The 24,959-nt window shown below is 47.1% G+C and overlaps 1 protein-coding gene and 1 long non-coding RNA gene across 4 annotated transcripts in view; both read left to right on the top strand.

The window, feature by feature from the left end:
• The window catches only part of LOC144724367 (glycosyltransferase family 92 protein F13G3.3-like), a 133,384-nt gene that overhangs the window by 51,952 nt on the left and 56,473 nt on the right, over window positions 1-24,959 (top strand). Inside the window, exon 3 of one of the 3 annotated variants that reach the window (XM_078603440.1) lies at window positions 18,545-18,745. The exons of the other annotated variants lie outside the window; for them this stretch is intronic. The gene's annotated coding sequence lies outside the window, so the exon portion shown is untranslated. The remainder of the gene's footprint in view (window positions 1-18,544; window positions 18,746-24,959) is intronic. 3 annotated transcript variants of the gene reach the window in all.
• Window positions 1,394-6,408, top strand: LOC144724366 (uncharacterized). Its single transcript, XR_013586469.1, has 2 exons — window positions 1,394-2,054; window positions 5,716-6,408. It is a non-coding gene; the product is annotated as an uncharacterized LOC144724366 (long non-coding RNA).

Below are 24,959 nucleotides of genomic sequence, written 5' to 3'. Positions count from 1 at the left end.
AGTCGGGCATATTTGCGGAATACACCACGCCGCCGTTGACCCTGGCCATTGACCGAGCAACCCAACGTTCCTACCAGCTCCCTACGCAGGAATGTGTTCGGTCTATTTGTAAGTGTTCATATGTGGGAGAAAATTGTAGCGCACGGAGAAAACCCCACGCATGGTACCTGACTGGACCCCCTCCCCCCCCCAGACAGGCCCCTGACTCGACCCCCCCCCCCCCCCAGACAGGAGGGGATGTCTCAGAAGGTGCCCCAGTCACCTTCTGAGACATCCCCACCAGGACGATCCTCCTCGTTGACATCACGTGATTAAAATACACAACGACGCTGTCGGGGCCGGACACCGTGGCTCATTTGAATCGCCCATCAAGGAAACAAAGGCACAAGCGTCAAGGGGCGTTGCGTTCCTGAGGCCTGAGTGGGGTAACAGAGGAGCGCCTACGCCGCCGTCATACTTTTCTAAACCTTTTTTCGCAATCCTTGAAGCGTTGCCCCTTTTGGGCGAGGACGGGGGAGTGGTGGGGGGGTTAAGTGGACAATTGCACGCGCGTGCTGAGAATACAATCGCAGAGAATCACGTTCTTAGCTGCCGTCGAACATGTGTGTTCTCTTGCACAAAACAAGTAGCTCCTAATGATTTGTCGATGCTTCCTCGTGTGTCGTAAAACTGTCAAGATCAAGAGGTCATCGGGGCCAATGCCATTGATGTCGCAAGGCCTTGCCAAGCATTCCCTTCCCTCTGCCAGAAACAAAACTGTTGCCGTGTGAATTCCTGCCTTAAAGGTCTGCACTTACAGCATCCCACCATTTTTGTCGGGTCTTGTTCAGTGAACCCCCTTCCTGGGTGTCACGCCAAAAATACCCAAGTCGGTAAACTGCCCTTCCTCCTATATCCAGCAGTGCACGTACCCTGTCCACCATGTCGAGATAAGCAGTGTTTATAGAGCCTCATCAAATGTTGAAGAGAGTCACATCATTTTTTTTTACCAAGTAAGGAGTTGCTCCTACATGGGCTCTTTCTCAAGGTCGGTCTGGTTAAGATTGCCATGGAGGTAAGATGAAGAGATAACGCAAGCGAGCACGGTTATTCTGTCCTTGTTCTGGTCTCATCCCGTGGCAGAACTTAAGGCAAGACCACGTGACACGTCAATGCTTAGTGTTGATGGCCTTTTCTTGACGCTTGGTGGAAATTAGACCAGAAAAAGGACAGAAGGCTGCTTAATTCAAACTGAATACCGATCAGCCAAGAGGACTGAAGGAATTCCTCGCCTTCACTTGAAACGTAGCTTCACCATTGACTGCTCGACACACATGTGGTGTCCCTTCTTTTGGAACGTACATTTGTTAAATAAACACATTTGATGTCTCAGTAAAATTGCATGGGCTAAAAAAAAATAGCATGGGCTAAAAAAAAACCCACTAATGAAACTTATTTTTAATTGCCTCCTTTAAAATTCTCTACTCTTGCAAGGTTCAGGAATTTCAAACAGTTGTAAGTCCCTTTGCTGCTTTAGACTCAAACATTTCTTGATCGCTTCCTTAATGCTATTGATATGATAATTAGCCCTGGGAATGCATCACTGAGTGGAGTTATCCATTGACCACACAACAGTTACTGTATATCCATAATAATGTAATTGTGCCAGCAACTTTGAACACAGATTAGTCTTTTTTAGCGATGTATTTTTTTATTATTGCAAGGTTTTTCTGCTACTCCATAGCTACGAATAGGTAATTGCATTTACAAATTCAAAACCTGTTCATCAGGAAACATGTTTAAAATGTAATTGTGAGTCCATAATAGAGGTTTTTGGGTTTGATCGGGTGAATATAAATGTGTCATTAACCCACCACCACCCGACACAGCCAATTAGTAAGGTTTGCCACGTAAACAAAACGTGGCAATCTGTTGCTACTACAGCACACCAGTGTGTCGGAGAGTAAACCCACAACATTTACAATTTGAGCACGACGTGTCGCTGGTGATTACAACCAGCCTCATCAGGCGATAGCCGGAATTGTGAACAAACTTCCTGTTTCGGTCTTAAATATGTAATGTAGTAACTCGGCGGGAGACGACTTCACGGGTAACACACTCTTTATTTTATCAAACTCGTTCACAGGTGACTAACACCTACTTTGTATCTCGGGTGACAAACACCCACTTAGTATCTCGGGTGACAAACACCCACTTAGTATCTCGGGTGACAAACACCCACTTAGCTACTTGGCGACTAACGCCCACTGAGCTACTCGGATGACCAACATCCACTTAGTATCTCGGGTGACAACCACCCACTTAGCTACTCGGCGACTAACGCCACTGAGCTACTCGGATGACCAACATCCACTTAGCTACTCGGCGACTAACGCCACTGAGCTACTCGGGACACTCCCTGCCCGGGGTATCCGTCTCGACTGTGGGTCCCCAGCCCGACCCACGGGGGCGTCGGACCCCGGGTCCCACAGCCTCGCCTCCGAGCCACACAGGGCCCCGGTCCCCACAAGGACGGCGGGACTAGGGGTCTCGGGGCACTAGGTCTTCAGCTCCGTCTTCGGGTCTTCAACTGGGTAACTCTCCCCGAGTGCTCTCGCGCGTCCCCCTTTATACCCCACCTGCGGACGTCGCTGCGAGCACCCACTTATTCGACCAATCGCCGGGCGCTGGCTACGATCCTCTTTTCCCACATCTCATCGTGCCTCACCACCCACGCCGCGCCGCCCCGTCATCTGTCACTCCCGGCGCGCGCGTCCACACCACGCCCACAACGCGTGCCCAACCCCGCACCCCGCGCCGCCCCGTGATCCATCACTGTCACAGTCGGCGCACGTCAATACCACCACTACATCACCCCCTACCACATAGCTCGCAGCCGACCCGGCTGCTATAAAAATATACAAACCGCCCTGTGTGCCCCGTAACACAACACAACAACAAGAACAACAACTAACTTAACAACACAACACGACGCGAACACTACCATCCGCAACCCTCAACCAATGCCACCGCGACAATAGAACAATATATACAAACCGGCGAGTGACAATAGCAATGTGTATGCAAAAAGGAAAATAAATGGAAATTTTTTTTTTTTCTTTCGACTCGTGCAGTGTCCCCTTCTTCTTCCGAGCGTCCCTACAACGGGACATTACCCCGGCAGAGGGGAACACCGGGCGAGCTCGGTGTAGAGAAAAAAACGTCTTCATGAAAATTGTTGAGACCTAGCCCGAGTCCGCCTTGCCGGTCCGTCGTACGGCACCAGACGCGGTTGAACGTCCGGTGGTGCCGGCGGTTCAGGAAGACATCGGCCAGGCATCGAGGACCCGTGCGTGCCCCGGGGTTCAGGCTCTCGACGGTCAGCAGCCGTCAAGCCCGAGGCACCTGGGGGTGGGTCAGGTGGAGACACGTGAGGATCAGCCTGCGACACCTCCCTCCCCGAGTCGACGGTCACATCACACGCCCGGTCGTCACGGCACAGAACGGGGTCACACGGTGCCGCATAGGGCTTCAGTCGGGAGGGGTGCACGTACCAACGGCGTTTCCCCCATTTAATCTGTATACTCTGGGGTCATGCAACCCGCACAATTTCCACCGGTCCCCTCCAAGGTCTCAACAACTTGGGGGACGTAGCCAACGGTGCATGTGGACAATGCAGCCAGGCCTTATCGCCTGGTTTCCAATCATGCGTATGCACCCTCCGCCCATGCAATTTCTCGTTCGCAATTTGCCGCGACCGCGAATTCAACCTTGCCGCCTCCCGCGCTTCAGTCAATTTGGCGATATTAAATTTGATGTGGTCTGCCAATTTAGATTTTGCACGTGGCTGGGAAATCCCCAGTTGGACGTCCATGGCCGGATCGGCCTCCCGCCCATACATAAGAAAAAATGGGGAAAACCCCGTCGCCGCATGAGGGGCCATTCGATAGGCCGCGAGTACCCCCGGCACCTGTAAGTCCCAATCAACCTGATCGTCGCAGACCTGTTGGCACAACATAGACGTAATCGTCCTGTTCAGACGCTCAACCATCCCGTCAGTCTGCGGGTGGTAGGGGGAAGTACGCACTTTCTTTGTACCCAACAGGTCGCACACCTCGCGCAACAAAACGCTCGAAAAATTCTTTCCTTGATCCGTCAGCAAGCGTTCGGGGGCGCCCTTGTCCAAAACATAACCCTGGACAAAGGCGTCCGCCACCGCCGCAGCCGACTGGTTGGCGAGCGGCCATGCCATAGGCCATCGGGTGAAGTATTCCACGCCAACCAGCAGGAACCTATTTCCCCTTGGTGTAGCCGGAAAGGGCCCCAAGATGTCCAACGCTACCAATTCGTTTATACGCGAAACCTGAATGGATTGCAGCGGTGGATTAGCTGCCAATGGTGGCGGTTTCCTTTTGGCGCACCCTACGCATCCCTTAAGAATATTCGCCACGTCGTTACCCATCCCCGGCCAATAATAGTCTCGCTGGATTAGGGCGAGCGTTTTGTGAAAACCCAGATGCATGAGCCGTTCATGAGCTGCCAGAACAACCCTACCCCGCATAGCAACAGGCACAACGAGCACGTGACGCCGGGACATGTTGTCCCACTTCATCAAAAGGCCCTGTCTGCACACCCAGGAACCGACCCGCGCCTCCCCTTCCTCGGGAGCGCCAACTTTCCGACGTAGCGTAAGTAGGGAGCTGTCGGACATCTGGAGGCGGCCCCACTCAATGAGGGGCAACGACAACAGCGAATCCCTCCCCGTGGGGGCGTCCTCTCCCGGGGTGTCAGTGGCGGCGAGCGCAACTCCCGGGGTGCCGGCGACCGGGGGTTTGCACCGCGCCGATCCCAACAAACATGTGCAGTCCGTGCACGGAGGCAACCGCGACAAGGCGTCCGCATTTGAGTGTCGCAACCCCACTTCTGACACCAGTTGTAATGTAGTAACTCGGCGGGAGACGACTTCACGGGTAACACACTCTTTATTTTATCAAACTCGTTCACAGGTGACTAACACCTACTTTGTATCTCGGGTGACAAACACCCACTTAGTATCTCGGGTGACAAACACCCACTTAGTATCTCGGGTGACAAACACCCACTTAGCTACTTGGCGACTAACGCCCACTGAGCTACTCGGATGACCAACATCCACTTAGTATCTCGGGTGACAACCACCCACTTAGCTACTCGGCGACTAACGCCACTGAGCTACTCGGATGACCAACATCCACTTAGCTACTCGGCGACTAACGCCACTGAGCTACTCGGGACACTCCCTGCCCGGGGTATCCGTCTCGACTGTGGGTCCCCAGCCCGACCCACGGGGGCGTCGGACCCCGGGTCCCACAGCCTCGCCTCCGAGCCACACAGGGCCCCGGTCCCCACAAGGACGGCGGGACTAGGGGTCTCGGGGCACTAGGTCTTCAGCTCCGTCTTCGGGTCTTCAACTGGGTAACTCTCCCCGAGTGCTCTCGCGCGTCCCCCTTTATACCCCACCTGCGGACGTCGCTGCGAGCACCCACTTATTCGACCAATCGCCGGGCGCTGGCTACGATCCTCTTTTCCCACATCTCATCGTGCCTCACCACCCACGCCGCGCCGCCCCGTCATCTGTCACTCCCGGCGCGCGCGTCCACACCACGCCCACAACGCGTGCCCAACCCCGCACCCCGCGCCGCCCCGTGATCCATCACTGTCACAGTCGGCGCACGTCAATACCACCACTACAAATAGATTAAAGGCGACGTCATCGCTGTGGGCCTATCAGGTGCGAAGACCGGGGGGGGGGGGAGGGGTTTAATGTAGTCGTATAAATTGGAATGTATTATGTTAATCTGAGAATATGCAGGCCCCAGGTGGAATGTGCAGTCTCCAACTCTCATCTCTGCTGCCTCTATTTGTGTGCTATGAAAAAGGGCCATGGCTCAAAATGTCCCCTAATTATATATTTCCCCAGGTAAAATAGTGTTTTTGACGATTGAGTTGAGTTTCATGCGACGTTTTGCATGTTTTATTTACTTGGTTCCATTTTATTTGCTAATGTCCATGTATTTGATCTATATGTTGGAACATGCAATGCACATTATAAAAATTGAATCGTTCTAAAGAGAAATGCAATTTTGAAAAGAGGTACAGAATTCATGCGTATGCACAATATTTATTCCACGTGAAAACAACAATTACGTACCGTAATGCAAATTGAATTGCACAATCTCATTAACACACTCAGCCTGCGTGTTTCCAATTGCAGTGTAACACCACTTTAAATTGCAGCTATTCTTATGGATGGTGTAAACTAGATTCTAAAAGATAAATGTTTCTGAAAATCGTTATTAACGTGTGTGACTTGATAATTAAATAACATGATGATACATTTTCCATGCTCATCTCGTCTACGTTTTTTAAATAAATATATTATACACCTGCTCACGGCTCAAAGTTTATAAATCTTTCCAGCAGGATACAGACTCGGCATTCAGTCACATTTAAGACGTGGACTAATAACATGACTCCCAACACCCTAGACACTTTGAATATACAAGTATTCTAATAACGTCATAAATTCATCCGGTATCTCAGAATAACAATCGGCACGATGCTTGTACACTTGTTGCAAAGCGCACGATACAAAATAACAACAAACAGCACCCCCCCCCCATCTGAAGCAAATGCACGCAACGACACGGAGACCCAGCCAACCAGCCAGAAATGCGAGATCTCCTGCCCATTCTCCGCCTGTGCACCACAAATGATCCTCATGGCGGTACCCCGGGGGGGTACCAATTAATACAAAATTGCCGAGGCAATTAAATGTTTTATTTCTGGGACACAATTTTTTTCCAGGGGTGTACTTCACTCCGCGACTGGGGTACCAATCAATCCGAAATCGGTGCTACGCCGTGATGTCCAAACGCAACACATCAGCATAAAAAAAATCCGTTATCGAAAATTTAAACTTTGAACAGTGCATCGTGTACAGCTCGTCGAGATGAGTCGATTGCCGCATCGCCGACCATCAACAAGCTAAAAATGACTGCATCACGGACATTATACCGCCATAAGGTTCAAATTTCTCTTCGTGCACAAGCAAGCGACGTCTAAACACCCCCCCCCCCTCCTCTCGGTGTTGCACGAGGCCCAGGGCGGTGCGCGACGAGGCCAGCCCTGGCCACTTGGGGCCCCCTGGCCACTTGGGGCCTTCTGCTCCTGGCCACTTGGGCCCCGCCCGTGCCGGTGGATGGTGGCCGTCGCGCGTTTCTCAGATTCTCCGTCGCCTGTCCGGCGTTGCTTCCGGTGTCACATACGAAGATTCCAGGCGACGGAGATGTTTTTGTTGTTGTTGTTACCAGGTAAGGGCCCCCCCCCACTGAGCTATGTATAGCTCTTTTTTCAGAAGCGACCTGGCCACAAATGATCAGCTCAACGAGAAGTGGCTTATCACGTGGAAATTTACAGCAGCAAAATACCAAAAACGCACGTTGATTTTGAAATGTGAAGGGGAAAAAACTGGAGGATCCGGAGAGGGAGACGTGGAAACTCCAAATATAGAGCAGGCGTGTGAGGGTTGGAATCAAACCCACTCTCTCCTGCATACCAGGCGAGGGAGATAACATCTCGCCACTGCAAGCTCGGTTAAACACCACGCAGCCTTCGCACGAAATTAACCTCTCATGGGTCGTGCAGTGGTGTGCGCACACTAATGTGGCGCCCTCTTTTAGTAAGGGCGTCCATAGCATTGCTGCAATTCGCCATAACCTAATGGGGATATTGGCGCTTAAATGTGCTCGAAAGCAGTGACTTGATACATATCGGGCTGGAGCCTGGAGCTGTGTTTCCGGTTCGACCAAAGGGCAACGGACGAGCTCGTGGCCTCAGCGTCGTTAATAATTACACTGGTCAACACACTTTTCTGGCATAAGGTATTCCAACGGTTTTAATGTAATTTTGGGGTGCTGATTCCAAATCTGGCATCAGTTTTTGTCTATCACATCAGGTTTTTGAGATATCAAATATTGCATTTTCAATAAAAACTGCGGAATAAAAATATTCAATAAATGTGGATATCTACATAAAATGATATTATAAACACACTATCCTAAAAATACAGCACCATATTTTAACACTAAAGCAGTCACTGACTCGCAACAACTTGCAATCATAAGTGACAGAGTTAATTTCGGGTAAAATCAATGAAAATGGGGTATGCCGATAGCATAAAATGATGTGATAGAGCAAATCTGAGATCAGATTTGGAATCAGCACCCTGAAATTAGTCTAAAACAGCTGCAAAAGTCCAGGCCAGACATTTTTTTTTTTTAACCAGTGTTATTACTCTTAATGTGAAGGGCAGTATCCAGCTCGGAGCATGCTCAGACAGGCACACTGTCGGCAATGAGTTGCATAAACCCGTGTTGCACTGCTCAGGAAACTATACTTCCTGCAGCCGTTCGATAAAACCTTAACTAACGAGCAAGAGCTGTGTTGTGTGTTCCGAGGCGAGGGTTCAAATCGGTTCTAGATTTGAAGCTTTCGTGACTGCAAGGATTCATATTCTTAGGTTTTTTCGGTAAAGTCACGTAGGTAAAAAAAAACATTAAAAAAAAAATCACGACGTTTCGGAGGCAACACAAGCTTCCGTCTTCAGGTGGTACCGTCACAGCCACGACAGCTGTATCATTTACTTGATACAGCTGTCGGGGCTGTGACGGTACCACCTGAAGACGGAAGCTTGTGTTTTTTTACCTACGTGACTTTACCGAAAAAACCTAAGAATATGGTTCAAATCGGGTTTCTGGACTTTAATTCACACCAACATACTTCACCATGCTTGTGTGTGTGGATTGGTGAAGGGGTGTGAGGGCAGGACTGGTTCTGATATCACTTGCCACTGATGTTCACAACCGTGGCTTGCCATCGAACTTGGGCCCCCAGATAATAGCGCAGCGCACAAAGCACTGTAACATTGATCCACCCCTACTGCTTCGATATTCGAGGATAATTCATGAAGCATGTACACTTTTCATCTTCCATTCTTGACGCTATTTCTTCCCCTATAAGCCATCGTGTTCATTAGAAACATGTTTGCTCCATTGGTGGCCTCTGATATTCGTCGCTATGCATTTCGTGGCTCGGGCGGAACTGCAAGGGTGATGACACAGCAGCATTAGCACTGCCCGGGAACACTGTGCTGCTGGAGGCCTTTCGTTGGTTGCCTCGTTTGCGACGTGACGTTGCATGAAAGCGCCGCATTCCCACCCTGTTTGAGGAACGCACATTGCACACTGCACACGGTCCCCGCACACCTGTAGTGCACACTCACATGACGATAATTGAGTTGGAGAATAATCAGTCCCTCCAGAAAAACGCGGAGTTTTTTGGTGATTGTTGCGGGCAAAAATCGTTGATTATGCGGCACGTTTTCTTAAAAAATGCGATGGAATATGCGGGATATTTATGCAATTTTATGCGATTAAATTGCGGGAACTTGCAAAAATTGCGGAACTTGCAAAAATTGCGGGAACTTGCAAAAACTGCGGTTTGATGAAAAAGAGAAAAAAAGTGATTCCCCCAACACCCTATTCACTAGGCTACTACTTTAATGTAAAGAGTAATTTCTTATTACTTCATATGATAAGCAAGCATACTACATCACAGAAAGTGCTGGGAATATTTAAGTTCTCATCTTGTTTTATTTCAGACCTTAACAAACAGATGGCTCAAACTTACAAAACATTGAGTCGAACAAGTTCTGTAGCTTTACAAAATGAATATGCTACAACTTTTGTAAAAATGAATAAATAAAATATTTAAAAATAAAATGTGTGCTTCCTGTTTTACAGAGGTAGCTATACAAAACAGACATCTGTTAAAATAAGTGTTTTCAGTGCACAGTAACGTAAGCAATACAGTAACAGTACAGTCTTACAGTAATGTAAATTTTTATATACTACTAACAAAAAAGTGCAATCTTACAACTGTAAAGTTGCATAAACTCTTCATCATGGTTTCATTGGCATCGCGGGGTTTGCAGCTTTTCAATGATGTCGCGTAATGAGTGACGTCACTTCATAACGTTCCCATGGCAACAGGGGAAATGGCTGCGCTTGTGTGAAGTAAACGCAACATTTTTCAACTTTCTGCTAAGATATATGTGACTTTTTGCAACGAAAATGCGGGGATTATGAAATCATGCAAGCCCGCATATTTTGCGCGCGGAAATCTGCAATTTATGCGGCGAAAGTGCGGCGTATTTGAAAAAACGCGCCCCCCGCATAAATATGCGGACTTTGGCTGATTTTGCGTGGAATCTTGCGATCGCATAATCGCGTTTTTCTGGAGGGACTGAATAATAGTCGTTCGTTTGGTGTATTTTTGGCATGGCGTGAGGACGAAGAATGTTAGGTTTATATTTGATGTGCCCTTTATTTTACCAGTATATAGCATATTAAGATGAACTATTCCTCCTAAAGAGGGGTTCTGAGTTCCACAGGAAATGTTTGACTCAAATGATGCATGTGAGGTGCCCAGGTGGCTCAGGTAGTTCAGAGGTCAGAGCATTGAGCTGGTGCCACTTAGATTATGGGTTTACATCCTAGCAGCAGCCAGCCATGAACAACATAGGGTTCTCAGACCCAGAGAGTTGATTTTCTCTGCCAGATCACCAGTGACTGCACACATTTGGTTTAGTGCTTGACTTGGCTAATTTCTGGCTGTTAATTTAAAAAAGAAAACCATCAGCTTGACCATCATTTGAGAAAATCGTGTCAAGCCACTTAAAGGAATTTTTAAGATTTGCTGTGAAAATATTTTACTAGGGTCCTTCTCGGACACACTTAACTCAGGGATATTTCTGAATGGATTTTCAATATCACGAACATTTTGAATGGTTTTTCAATTGCCATGGAGTGGGCTTACCGTCATGAATGATGACGCCACTGGGCCCTTTTTAATGCCCCACTTAATACCTGACAACACACACGCTTCGCTAGCTCCCCATAGAATGTATTTGGCTGCTGCGGGGGAATTGAACCGTCAACTCTGCAGTCTGGCTCGGTAGCAAGCGTGCTGTGCCCGGGATGGAGAATGTTTGTACACACTGTAATATTTTTCCGTGGATTTCGCACATTCAGCGCAAATGCATTTAACACCACATCGAGGATTGCTGCCAAGTGCACACATGGCGGTGTTGAAGCCACCACAGTTTCCAAGCCGAGCATTGATGACTGGGCAACAACAGGCCGGAAACATCAGAATATGTGTTTATACCGGAGGAATCCGGAGAGCTTTAAAACTTTTCGATTTAAAGCTTTCGTGACTGCAGGGATTCATCTTCTTGGTTCTTTCGGTAAAGTCACGTAGAATGGAAATAATAAAATAATAAAAGAAAACATATAAAATAATTCTCACGGCCTCAGGACGGCTGCTTGCGTTGTGGCCGAAACGTCGTGAAAATTCTTTTATATGTTTTATTTTAATATTTACATTCTACGTGAGCTTTAAAACTCTTTTTCACAGATGTCCAGTAGGAGCGGGTAAGAACATTACAACAGCAAACAATCCAAAAACATGATAGTAATGCAAAGTACAAGAAATGTAAACAAAGACAAAGATCCCCCCTATAGCTTGTAACAGACTGTTGGGGCAAGTGCTGTTAGCGAGCAGCACTTGTGAAGGCCGGCACAGCACAGCAGGGGGTGGGTGGCTAGCACCACGCCCGACCGCCTTTGTCTCCCAGTGACGATGTTTACACACCACACCAGGTACTCATTTGAGGCTGAGTCGATCTAGGGGAGGCCCAGGACCGGTTCAGATATTCGCCACTGGTGTTGGCCGTGATTCGGAATAAAACTCGGGTTGCTGGAATCGTAGCGCAGTGCGCTAGCCGCTACAAGAAAGGTAAACAAATCACCCAAACACATACAAATACAACTAAACCATCCCCATCATACCACGAAAAGGCCCCAGTTTGGTATTAACTTATTTTTCAAAAGCGGCCTGGCCATAAATGATAGTTCAACAAAGTGGTCCATCATTTGGACATTAATGGCACCAACATAATCTGAATATTGAACCAATTCCTCAACCACATCAATTCCATACACCACATCAATTCCACATCAATTCCATACACCCAGCCATCAAATTCACCATGGAGGTGGAAAAGGATGGCAAGCTACCATTCTTGGATGTTTTAATCGAAAAGATCATATGACTCAATGGGCCACTCTGTCTCCAGGAAAGAAATCCATAAGGATGCCTACCTAAAACCTAACTCACACCACCATCCATCTCAGAAGAATTCCCTCATCAAAACTCTACGCCATAGAGCTCGATCTATTTTCCAACCATCATCACCTAGCCAGTGAACTGGAACACGTACACCAAGCTCTCAAGATGAATGGATATTCAGACTACTCAATCCGTAAAGCTATCACCCCAACCGTTGGAAAAGATCCCTCTGAGGACCCAATCAAAACCATCACCTTGCCATACATAGCAGGGATCACCAAAATATTTCCAAAATCATGAACAAACACAAGATCCAGGTTCGATTTAACACAGTACATAAAATTCGTGATCTGATCCCATCTGTGAAGGATGTGATCCCTGACATGCAATACCCCGGCATCTACAAACTAAGCTGTGTCTGCGGCAGTAGTTACATTGGGGAAACTAAGCGACATGTCTCGGACCGTGTTTGTGAACACAAGGCAGATCTGAAATACGATAGGACCAATACCTCGGCCGTGGCTGACCATTGCTTTAATGCAGTGGGCTCACGCGAAATTTATTTATCAAAGACGAAGGTACTTTGCAAACCCACTGGCTATCAACAAAGATTCATTCGTTAGGCCATCTATATATACAGACATAGACACAATTTCAACCGAGAAGATGGGTACAAACTCAGCAATCACTGGAAGGATGTTATCAACCAGTTTAAGTCATAACTGGCTGTAATGTTTCCATTTTAGACCTGGTAGCCCTTTAATTGGTGTAAGCCCACCACCAGGACGATCACTGCCCACTACTACCATCGCCACTAGCAGTAGCCCTTTAATTGGTGGAAGCCCACCACCGTGACCATCACTGCCCACTACTACCATCACCACTAGCAGTAGCCCTTTACTGGTGTAAGCCCACTACCAGGACCATCACTGCCCACTACTACCATCGCCACTAGCAGTAGCCCTCTATTGGTGGAAACTCACCACCAGGGCCACCGTGGCCCTCTACGAGTACCATCACCTCTCGCAGCAACCTCCACCGTCAACAGTGTGAGTGTGTAAAGCGAGGTGCAATGATTACCTGGCAGCCCTTTAATTGGTGGAAACCCACCACCAACGCCAACGTTGCCCACTACTACCGTCACTTACATTAACATTAGCTGCCCCGCCCATGGCTGCTGACACTTGGGCTACGCCCATTTCAAACCTTTATAAACAGTTTGCCTTTGGAGGCTAACCCCCTTTTCCTGATGACGACCGCTTGTGTTGCGATCGAAACGTCGTAGTTTTCTGTTATTTTCTTTGACCCTATCTACGTGACTTTACCGAAAGACCCAAAGAATATGAATTCCTGCAGTCACGAAAGCTTTAAGTCAAGATTGAATCTAAATATTCTCAATGCATGTTTCTAAATGTAGAGGGAAAAACTGGAGGAAAAAATCCACCATCATGCAAAGAGTGAGGCTAGCCAACTGTATATTGATTATCTGCTGAAAACTGCATTTAAAATGCATTGCGGTCAAATTATTGGAGTTTTTTATTATTATTATAGTGTTGCATAAGCCAGTATGAAACATTTACATTGGCCTCACTTAATTTTGCAATTAAATTAGGCCAAGGACAGAAATCGTGTGTTGTGTTTGTTGTTCAAGATACGAGCACGTTTGAGTGTTGCTGCAAGGGTTTTAACGGTTGAAGAGGCATGACCTGCCTTGTGTTGCCTATGATGACATTACTACTATTATCATCATCGCTGATGCATAAAAAAGCAAATCACGTCCAATTGACTTTTCGCCAAATGACCATTAATTTCAATTACATTTATGGGCAGGCGGGGGCGGATCTGTCTGTGATTAGTCCACATTTCTGTACAATATTCCCTCATTATTCACGAACTTGCTTCCTGCGACTCACATCTGGAACTCTACACGATTGCATCGAGAGAGAGAAAGTAATGAGATAAAGTGATGATGCGCATCATCATCATTTAAGGAAAGTTCATTTATAAACCATCGAAATATCTAAAAGTCTAAAATTGTCTGTTTGTGGCTTTGTGTATCGAGATTTGAAGCTTTTGTGACTGTAGGAATCGATGCTCTCTGGTTTTTTCGGTAAAGTCACGTAGATAGAAAAAAGAATTAAAGAAAACACGACATTTCGGTGGCAACACAAGCAGATCACTTTCTCACCTGAAGACGGACGCTTGTGTTGTGACCGAAACGTCGTGTTTTCTTTTGTAATATTTTCTATCTACGTGACTTTACCGAAAGAACCAGAGAGTGTGGCTTTGTGTGTGTTCGCGCGCTTGCGACGGATTTGGCTCTCCAACGGTGGGGTTTTACGTTAAATACAAGTATAACCCGTAAAAACAAAGTTTTTCACTATAAATCCTTTATATGCGTGGCGGCTAGAGTCATCTCGTCCTCTGGCTTGAGATGGCTGCCACCTATGGGTCAGATGATTGTCTGGCAGCATTAAACAATTGGTAATTAAATATATTTTTTTTTCCCTAAACAGTGTAAAATTTTGGAAATTTTCTTTCACGAAAATGCATTGTCACGCACAACGAGTCTGTGTACAAAATGTCAGCTCGATTGGATCACGGGAAGTGGGTTAAAAAACGACCGAAAGATGTGCACGGTCCTAAGCAAGCAAGCAAACTTAATATAAAGGATTTAAAAAAATAGCCAGGTACCACGCCGTAAGCCCTGCCGTTAGCAACGTTATTCCTTTTTAACATCCGTCAACTTTTAATAAGTTTAATGAGCGATTTAGTTCAATGTTTTTGCGTTATCTCTTTATTTATTTATGACGTGTACACGACCATACCAACTCGCGCGCCTTTGGTGGGGGGGACGGCCCATGGTAATAACTGAACAGACCTTTGACAATCCACAGCCGCACTACGGCCTCCCCGTGCCATGTTGAGTTGTTTGGGTTGTTGGGTCATACTTCACCACACTGTCAGTGTGGTTTCGTTAAGGATGAGGGGCAGCCCTTGGACCGGTTCAGGTGTCACGCGCTCGCCGCTGATCCTGTAGCCAGCGTTAGACTCAAACTGGGACCTCCAGATTCATAGCAACAGTGCTCTAACCATCACGCCACCCCGAATATAAATGAAGCTCTGGCAAGCTTTTGTATATATGGTATAGGTCAGTGGCGGCTCCTGCAAAATCTCTCAGGGGGGGCAAATGTCTGGATGATTGATAAGGATAAGGTCCACCCATGCAATGGATAAATTAACAGCTTAAGCATGTAAAGGCAACTTCACTTCTTTAATATTAATGAAAAATAAAGTGACTCTTACCATACATCTTGTTTGTTTCTATACTCACTATTAAAACAAACCACTCAAGTTTCTTTTATTAAAGATTCCACTAGGTGGCGACAAATTATATTGTTGGATGAAACGTGCTTACGTATGATGACGTAAGCACGTATGATGACGTAAGCACGTTAGGGCGAGCCCTCCCGGAAGCCATAGAGAATGCATTGCAGCGCCCCCGTTCGAAAAAAAACATCTTTGAATGTAAGTCTATGGGACCACTCGGGGCGATTCTCAGCTGGAGGGAAATCGCCCAAAAAGAGGCGGTACTCCACAGAACGTAGCATGACGCTGATTGGACTATATCCAGAGGCACAGTGACGGCTAGCGTGACTCTGTGGTTGAATGACATTGGTGGTGCGTCGCCCAATCTCCCTAATGAAGAAACCGTCCCTGGTATAGGTCACTTTTAATTTAAACGTGTATATCGGTCCTAGGGGTTTGTTTTTTTACGATGCTTTACCACGCTGGCCGTGGTGTCGGTTCAAGGGAGTGAATTTTGTCTCATCTCCGAGTATCTGACTAATATGGATGACCCGATCCAGTCTGGCTCCTCCAGATTCTCAAGCATCTTATCTGTTGACGAGGAAACTTGCGGGATGGTGACAGTGTGTGTGTGTGTGTGTTGGGGGAGGCGGAGATGCTGGGGGAATTATCCAGCAGTGGATAGAAAATGCCGGACGATAACGATACATTATTATACATATATTTTGTTTGTCTTCTGAAGGAATACAGAAGACCTGTTCTTCACCCGAGGACGGCTACTTGCGTTGTGATCGAAATGTCGTGAGAATTGTATTTTATAATGTTTTATTTTCATTATTTTATTATTTCCCTTCTACGTGACTTTACCAAAAGAACCAAGAAGAAGGAATACATCATTTCACATCACCATCATTGTCATCAACACACCAAGTGCTGTATTTTTCCACTACTTTTGGCTCTGAATCACGCTCAGCTGAACATTAAACCTCTAATTCAGGTCAAGGTAGAGGAGCAGGCAGGGGTGGACATCCATTTAAACTTAGTCTGGAATTTTTTCTATACACTTCCTTCTGCCTTGCCATTAGATCACTGATGTCTGGCCTTAGTAAGTCAAAGGGATCGAGGCCATTAATAAGGTCTATGGAAGTCGCCCCCCCCCCCCCCCCGCTGTGTGGCATTAAATATTTACAATAGCATTTTCACATGATTATAACATGTCGTCTTGCACGCAAGGCTCTCACGTGTTTGTGAGTAGATTGTTGGTGGCAGGGGAGCAGTCCCTAACCCTTGTCCTGTTTTACCTTAGCACATTTGAGGTGGGTAAGATTTGAAATGTATTTTGTGCTTGAAGCTACTCGCACCAAAATGACCGCGTTCGTTCATCGAAGAAGCGTGGATGTTTGTTGCCCAAGCAGTTAAAGGTATGCTTGATTGTAGCTCAATTACACCGTGTGGAACAAACACACAACCAACTCACTTGGATTACACTAAACATTTTTTCTCCCATCTGTATTCTCTGGATTTACACTGGGGGGTTAATCATTTCTATAAGCTTACCATTATTAGATTACAAATTTTTATTTAATGCAGGCAACGTTCCTCTCCCATTGAGGAAATTGTATAGTTGCTTTATGGAAATGTGCATGCATGTGTAATGAGTAACTTCGTAACTGTATTTTGAACCACTTCTGACACCAATGTAATGAGCGACTTCCACGACACGTTGTATAGAGGGTACGTCTTCTTTATTTCTCACACTGGGCACTTCTTCTTCTTTAGTGCTGCCTAACGGCGTGTGCGACTTCACGATGATATTGGTCCCGGTCTAGCACGGCGTGTAGAGTTTGTGCTGCTGTTGTTAATTGTAGCCATGTTTTGATGTTACTGAGCCATGTCGTTTTTGGCCGTCCTGGTCGTTTTTTCCCTTCGATTTTTCCTTCCAGGATTAGCTTTAATAGCTGGTATTTGTGGTCGTTTCGGGCAATGTGGCCTAGGTAGTAACACTTCCTGCTAATGATGGTCTTCAGCAGTTGCCTGTCAGTGCCCATATCTTGCAGAACTTGTGTATTGGTGGTTTTGGCTGTCCATGGGATTTTCAGCATTCTTCGATACAGCCACATCTCGAAAGCTTCGAGCCTTTTTGTTGCTGTTGTTGTCAGTGTCCACGTCTCTACTCCGTACAGCAAAATTGACCAGATGTAGCATTTCAGTGTGCGCAGTTTCAGTGATGTACTCAAGTTGTGGTCTGCAAGGAGTGTTTTCCATTTAATAAATGCTTGCCTTGCTTGTTCAATTCTGCTCTTGATTTCGACTTCATGGTTCAACTGATCGTCAATGATTACACCAAGGTATTTAAATCGGTGTACTTGTTCCAATTTTTCGCTGCCAAGCTTGATTGTTATTTCGCTTGTAGTTCGGCTGACCTTCATAACCTTTGTTTTCTTTTTATTAATTCGTAAGCCCCATATTTGACTCTCTGTGGCAACCTCGTCCAAGATTTGTTGTAGGTCTTGTTCCGAATCGGCCAGCAGTGCAGTGTCGTCGGCATACCTGATGTTGTTGATGTATTGTCCATTGACTTTAATACCAATGTTTTTATCTGCTAGTGTTCGATCAAAATCTGCTCCGAGTAGATGTTGAAAAGACTGGGTGAAAGTGGGCAGCCTTGTCGTACACCTTTTTGTATTGGTGTTGGGTCTGTCAATTCGTTGTCATATCGGAGTTGGGCTGTTTGCTTCCAATAAAGAGCAATGATGAAGTTGATGTCGTTTTTATCTAGTCCCAGTTGTTTTAATAGAGCTGCTAGTCGGTCGTGGTCGACTGAGTCAAAGGCTTTCTCGTAATCTATGAAGCAGATGTACACTTCTTTCTGATGTTCGTAGCATCGCTGTAGTAGTATCTGTAGACAGAAGATTGCTTCTCTTGTGCCTAGTCCTTTGCAGAAGCCAAACTGTGTGTTCTTCAATGCACACTGGGCACAACACAGGTCAACACTGGTTCTTTCTCTCACTGAATATAACTCTAGGCAGTGACACCTCTACTGGCTACACGTACAGCCGGTCACTCGGCGGGGTCCCCTCGCCCTCACTCATCTCCGCCGATGGCTGAGCGGCGTGACGATGACGGCGATGAGATCTTCCACGTGGCCGGACGACGGAGAGAGATGTCGTCGGTGACAGCGGCACAGCCAGGACCCAGGACCCCACACACAAGCCCCGAGCTCCGGGTCCGCTCCCCCTTATATCCCCCCAGGCGTGGCTAGGCCCCGCCTCCGGCCACACCCTCTCGTGGAACCTTCGAGCAGGTTCCCGGAGCATCTTGGCTAATCCCACCTGTTACCTTTGCCCCAGATACACCTCCTTCCCTGATTGGCTGTTACCTCTGTGGCTGTACCCGTGAAACCCTTCCCAGGCCAGCAGGTGGTGTCACTTTGTCATGTCAGCAGGTGTAACCCTGTCATTACACATATATGAGGTTGTGTGTAACTTTTTTTGTGGTACAGTGGTTAGGGTGCTGTGCGGGCTAAGCAGTGGTGCTGCGGTTAACATGCCGCGCTACGAACCCGGTGACCCAAGTTCTTATTCCCACTCACGGCGAACAGCAGTGACAATTATCTGAATTGGTCCTGGGCCTCTCCTAGGTCGACTCAACCTCAAAATGAGTACCTGGTGGGATGTGTTAACATCGCCACTGGGGAGACAAAGGTGGTGCTGGCCACCCACCCCGCGTGTGCCATGCTGGCCTTCATAGGTGCTTGCTAACAGCACTTGCCCCAACAATCTTTCGAGCAATACGGGGGATCTTTGTCTTTGCTTTTGTGTGCTGTGCTATTAAGTCAGTGGCCCGAGTTTGGTTTCTTATTACTACTAACATCAGTGGTGAGTAATTTTAGTCAAATTGGTCCTGTCTCCACCCAGCCTTTTACAATCACACACTGACCAGCATGATGAATTATTGTAAAAAAAAACACGTCAGGCATGGCATAGGAGGGTGGCCTTCATTCATTGGTGGATTTGGAATAGATACACTGTAATTATTTTAAATGATTTGCATACAGAAATTAGGAGCCACATAGTTTGAAAGCCGCCAACATAATAGATGTGTGAAAGCTAATTATTGATAGTGGCGACCTTACAGCGTTAAACTGACATGATAACAGCGAGCCACCGAAAATGGCTCGCGGATTGCAATCCACAGTATATTTTCTGGATAATAAACACTCTGCTGCACAAAGGGTATAGTATAAAAGAGGTGTTTTAATATACCGGACAGATTCACTGTTTGTTAATAAATTCATAGAGTACAAATCAGAAAATTGAGAGGTGGGGTCTGGGCTTATCAAAATACTTTGTGTGTGAATGATGTTTAAAATTGCCTCAATTTCATTTATCACGTTAAATTGCACCTCTTGCTGCAGCCCTCTTTTTCCCGACACATTGCTTCCAAGAACGCGGCGAGCCTGCCTCCTGCCACATTAACTTTGCGGGATATTGCATTCTTGGGAAAAAGCCGTTTAAAAAGCCGTTCATTGGCCGGCAGTATTTAAAATTTAAAATACATTTTTTTATGCGTGTCTTTCTTAACATCTCTAACAACTAAACCCCATGAGCATGTGCATTTTAAACGGAGTCCCCTTTTATTTTTCTCAAACTCGGATATTATTTTGCTCAGAAAACACATTTTTTTGGAAATATATTTTTTGTATCGTGCCATTTCATTGCAAGGCCTTTAATAATTTATTACCCACCAAGGGTGAGGTCTGGAGTGAGCTTGTATAATTAATCCGTTCTGATATGTGTCTACATTGTCTACCATTTCCTAAAAATCATAAAACATATTGACCACATTGTGCGATAGAGATCTCTGAGCCAATTTGGTCTTCTAAGTCTATTCATCTCTTCATAATTCATGCACGTATTTGCAATGCAGAAATGCACCTTCCGTATTTCTCAGTATTTTTAATAGTAAGAGGTATGGCGTCGTAGCTGTAATCCCAGCGACCGAAGTTCGATTTCCAGCCATGCAGAGGCCTCAATCCAGCAGTGGACTAACAAGGCGACTACATTATTATTCATAATAGAGGTTTTTTTGCGTTAGATCACGTCAATATAAATGTGTCGGTAAACCCGCCACCACCCGACGCAGCCAATTAGTAAGGCTGTGTCACGTAAACAAAACATGTCAATTCGTTACGAGCCCAGCACATCGGTGTGTTGGAGAGTAAACCCACAACACTTACAATTCAAGTACGAAGTTTCGCCAGTAATTACAATGAGCATCATCAGGCGACAGACAGATTTGTGGAGAAATCCTCATGTTATAATTCTTAAGTACATTACATTATTATTATTGTCATACTAAGAGGAGGAGAGTTTGATTGTGGAAGATGTAATGAGGGACATTAATTAGTTGCTTATCATTTTCTTGTACTATCAAACTTAACGGGAAGACAGGCATGATGGTATATGTTTGGTATATGTTACTGTGTTGGCGGCAATGGGTAGCCGGGGTTAAAGGAGCTTTTGTGAAGCATATTATTTTAGTGGGCTTGACACATGGGGTGGATACGAGGAAGATCAGGACAATGGGGAGCAGAAGTGACTGTGTGTGCTTATTGGCCAATTCTCAGCCTCACTGCTGGTTAGGACCCCATTTGGCATACCAAGCCACCGGAATAAATTACAGGAATTGGCAGAAGAAGATAAAAACACGTTCCTTAGGAGTGGGCAGGTAGGAAATTGGTGACAGCGCATTCGTGCGATCCGTGTCACGCGGCGCAAGCTGCGTGGGGCGGTGCGTCACGTGGTGCTGAGCCCGCCCGAAGCGCTCTATGAAATACAAATCGAGGGCGTGGCTATGCACGACAGACAGACAAATACTCCCTGGTGGGCAGTGTGGAACTGTTGTTCCTACCTGTATTAAGTTTCGTTTGCACCCCGGCCTCTGCACGCACTCAGCAACATCAGCTCTGCGACCACCTAGCGAAGAGCTTGGCTGTGACCCACTTAGAATCATCTGGGCGCGATAGCGTTCAAATTTGCCCCAGTGCTTTAACTGCATTTGCAAAGTGTCCTATTCCTCAGTCGAGCAGCAACACTGTGCTCGCTATTCTTACCCACACCTCGCAAGAGTAGACCGCCGTTCGCTGCTGTCATGCCACATTTCGCCCTCGCATTAAACAATATTCCCTGTTGCGAAATGTCAGCCTCCTAACAAACACGCTCTTTGTGGATCCGCGGCTTATAACGGCTGCTGTGCATGATGATTTTTGTAACAAAAAAAGTATGTTCGATCACACTCATTATTTCCAATTAGGGGTTCGTCCTTGGCCTCAGGTGCAAGTCGGTGAAAGTGAAATGTACGTAAACTTAAAGTTGCACCGGGGAAGGAAGTGTGCAGAGGGCTTTGACTTTGAAGCTCATCCGCTATGAGAACGGAGTCTGTCCAACAGTTTAATGAGCGTATTCCAGGCCGTAAGTGCAGTGATGAGCCGCTATCGGGTTCCAGCGAATCCAGGTGTCGGGATTATGCCGTTTTAATGAATTCCTGGCAGATGCCAGCAGAGACTTAGATTTTCCCCGTTCCGTCTGAAGCTTTCTTGTTAAATTATGGAAATCCCTATTTTAATGTTTCTGAACAGCTTCACTCTCCGCTCGGGTGTCTGCATGCAATTCTGCGCCGCATCCTCCGAGATCAAAGACAAGCGACCAAAGGCAGTGCGAGGGAGAGAGATGTGGAGAGAGTGAGAGAGAGCCACCCTTGGATCACTACGCCGCGTGAAGTAGTGGTTGTAGTGCTCACATGCATGCATTTTTTATGATTTTGTACAAATCTGGATCAATCACTTTCAACCTGTGCGCGTCCGCACACCACGCGACCAGACTAAACTCCTCCGCCCCGATCTCGGTTTAAGTCCCCGACTAAAAGGGCGCACGCGCTGTTCTCGTCAGCCAGCGCCGACCTCATCGTCGCCGCTTTCTGCTCAGATCAACCATCGCAATGGCCACCCCCCTCCATCCCCAGCCGCGTGGTTCAGCGGCCACGTGTTGGGAACGGCGCGCAGTGGCGTCGCACGCCGTGTGCGAAATCTGCACTTGTACGGGTGAACGCGGCTCATGCCGTTGTGTGGATCAGGCGTTCCAGGGGCTCGCGACCCAGAAACGTTCGGCTAAACATCCCCTTTCCAGGTCATCGAAATGGAAGGCGTGCGTTCCCTCCATCCATCTTCTCCTCGTGTGGCGCAAGAGATAAAAACAAATTGGGCGCGATGTTCCAACGCAGATTCGGTGATTTGCTTGTCGTGGCGGCGTGGTGAAGTCACGTGTCCGCGCATTTTGCGGTCTTTCAACCGATCTCGCCGTCATGTAGAGGAGCAGGATAAAGGCTCCTTGTCAGAGGGAAGCCATATATGCCTGTGGTGGGGCAACAAATTTGTAGTCATGGCACAGCCGGTGGCAATTTGTGCTCAAGCCCTTGCTGTAAATATGTTTTTCCCCCACAAATCGTTAGTGCTTGGGGCCGGCTTTTATGGGAAGTTTTTATGGGAAGCAAAGCCTCAACCGTGGTGAGTGTTTTTTTTTCTAAGGCAGCGCTAGTCCGTATTAGAACAAATGACTGCGCTGAAGATGGAACAGCGCGTGTGTGAACATCCTCCTCACGCAATGCACATCGAGTGCCATGCGTTGCGACGTGTGGTGCATTATGTATGTGAAAACGTGGGCAAATTATTTACGAATTTATCGCCCAAGTATGCTGCAGGCGCGCATGCTGCCAGGGTACATTCCATACCAGGATAGAGGGCATAAAATTACACGCTCGTTTGAGAATGCTTGTTTCAGGACTTCTGCTTTTCATTGAAGCTGTAGAATAAATAAAAACCACTGTACAATGTACAAACAGGTCAAGGTGCAGCCCTGAAAGTTCTTGCTCATGCCACTGCTGGTGGAATGAATGCCCTCCTTGAGAATGAGCCTCGAGAAATCCCATCCAGATGGTATTTTGGCCTTTTCTCCTGCCACACCGGCCAGATGCCACACGCAACCTGCCGACCGACGAAGTACGGAGCACCCGTTCATACTGCTGGCAGGGGCAGGGCGCGGGCGGGGGGATAGAGACAGGGAAAGTGCAGGAACCTTCATCACCATTGTTTTCGACCGCCGTTCCAGGAGACTGAACCGGCAGCCCTCTGGATTGCAAGACCAGCGTGCTAACCACTACGCCGGCGACAGCATCCCACTGCGTCGCACTTGCAGATTCAATTTTTTTCACGGTGTCACAGAAATAGAATTTCAAATGGAAAGGTTTTTTTTCTTTTAATGCTGCGGATGGCTCATTTGCATTTTAATCAATTGTGCGATGCGGGCGCTGCCAAGTGCGGTGGCGTTGTGACTTTGCGACGACACGGCGTTCCGCGACGGGTCTCGGCGTTGTTTGGCTGCGTGCCACGTCCCGGAGGACCGACTGGCTGAACCACAGGGCCCCGATGGTTGTGTTTTCACGACGATGTCCGCGGCAGTTGAATGCGTATAGAGGAGGGGGGAGAGAGAGATGTATGGAGAGACACATCCACACTCGGGAGCAGTTTCATACTTAGTGCCCGCTTACATCTAACGATATATTTTACGTAGATCTTTAGGGCAACAACAAAAATTAATATAGCTCAAGCATCAGACCGTTACTCAGAAGAGGAAGTTCCAGATGTGGCATTTTGTGAAGTTAACTGCCCTTCGCAGAAGGAAAATGGGGAAATCTTCTGGACCAGATGGTATAACTGTAGACATGAGTGGATCGACCGTGGCTGCTGATGATGATGAATTGACAACCCCCTGCCAATCCCCTGCTCACCTAAGGATGTGTCCATGCTGTATCAGTTTTGGGGGTTGTTTGACTATACTTCATCATGCTGGTCAATACAGTTCGGTGTTTGGGGGGGGGGGGGGCTTGCAGGGTGGGGGAGGGGGGGGCAACAATAGGCTCCAGTTATCAATAGACTAATGAATGCACTTGAATAATCTCTGATGTAAGAACACCGCAGGATGATTGAGGAGCCTCGTTGCCTGTTCTTGCTGCAGACATTGAGCAGAATGTCCCAACACTGATCAGTGTGGAGCGATGCTGGCACACGAAACGTTGAAACTCTTTAGATTATTTACTCTTTCTGTGCGGTTTTCCCAGTCGTCCGCTCACTCTTGATGATTTCTGACCACCTCCATCTCGGAGTGCACACCTCCAAACTTCTCATCCCATCCGGCCACATCATGCTCCATCTACGTCTCATTCTTCTTCCCTCCATTGGCATTTCCGTCTGGTCTAAAATTTTGCATATGTTTAAACGACTGCCTGCAAATAAACATTGAGCGTGCTGACATCAAAAATACATTATGCTGCCTTATTAATCTTGATGAATATTTAACGGTGACCCCCCCTCCCCTCCCCTTATT

This window comes from Lampetra planeri, chromosome 20, assembly GCF_965212315.1.
Source record: "Lampetra planeri chromosome 20, kcLamPlan1.2.h2, whole genome shotgun sequence".
In the NCBI taxonomy this organism is placed as follows: domain Eukaryota; kingdom Metazoa; phylum Chordata; class Hyperoartia; order Petromyzontiformes; family Petromyzontidae; genus Lampetra; species Lampetra planeri.
This window is presented reverse-complemented; position numbering and strand designations above follow the sequence as displayed.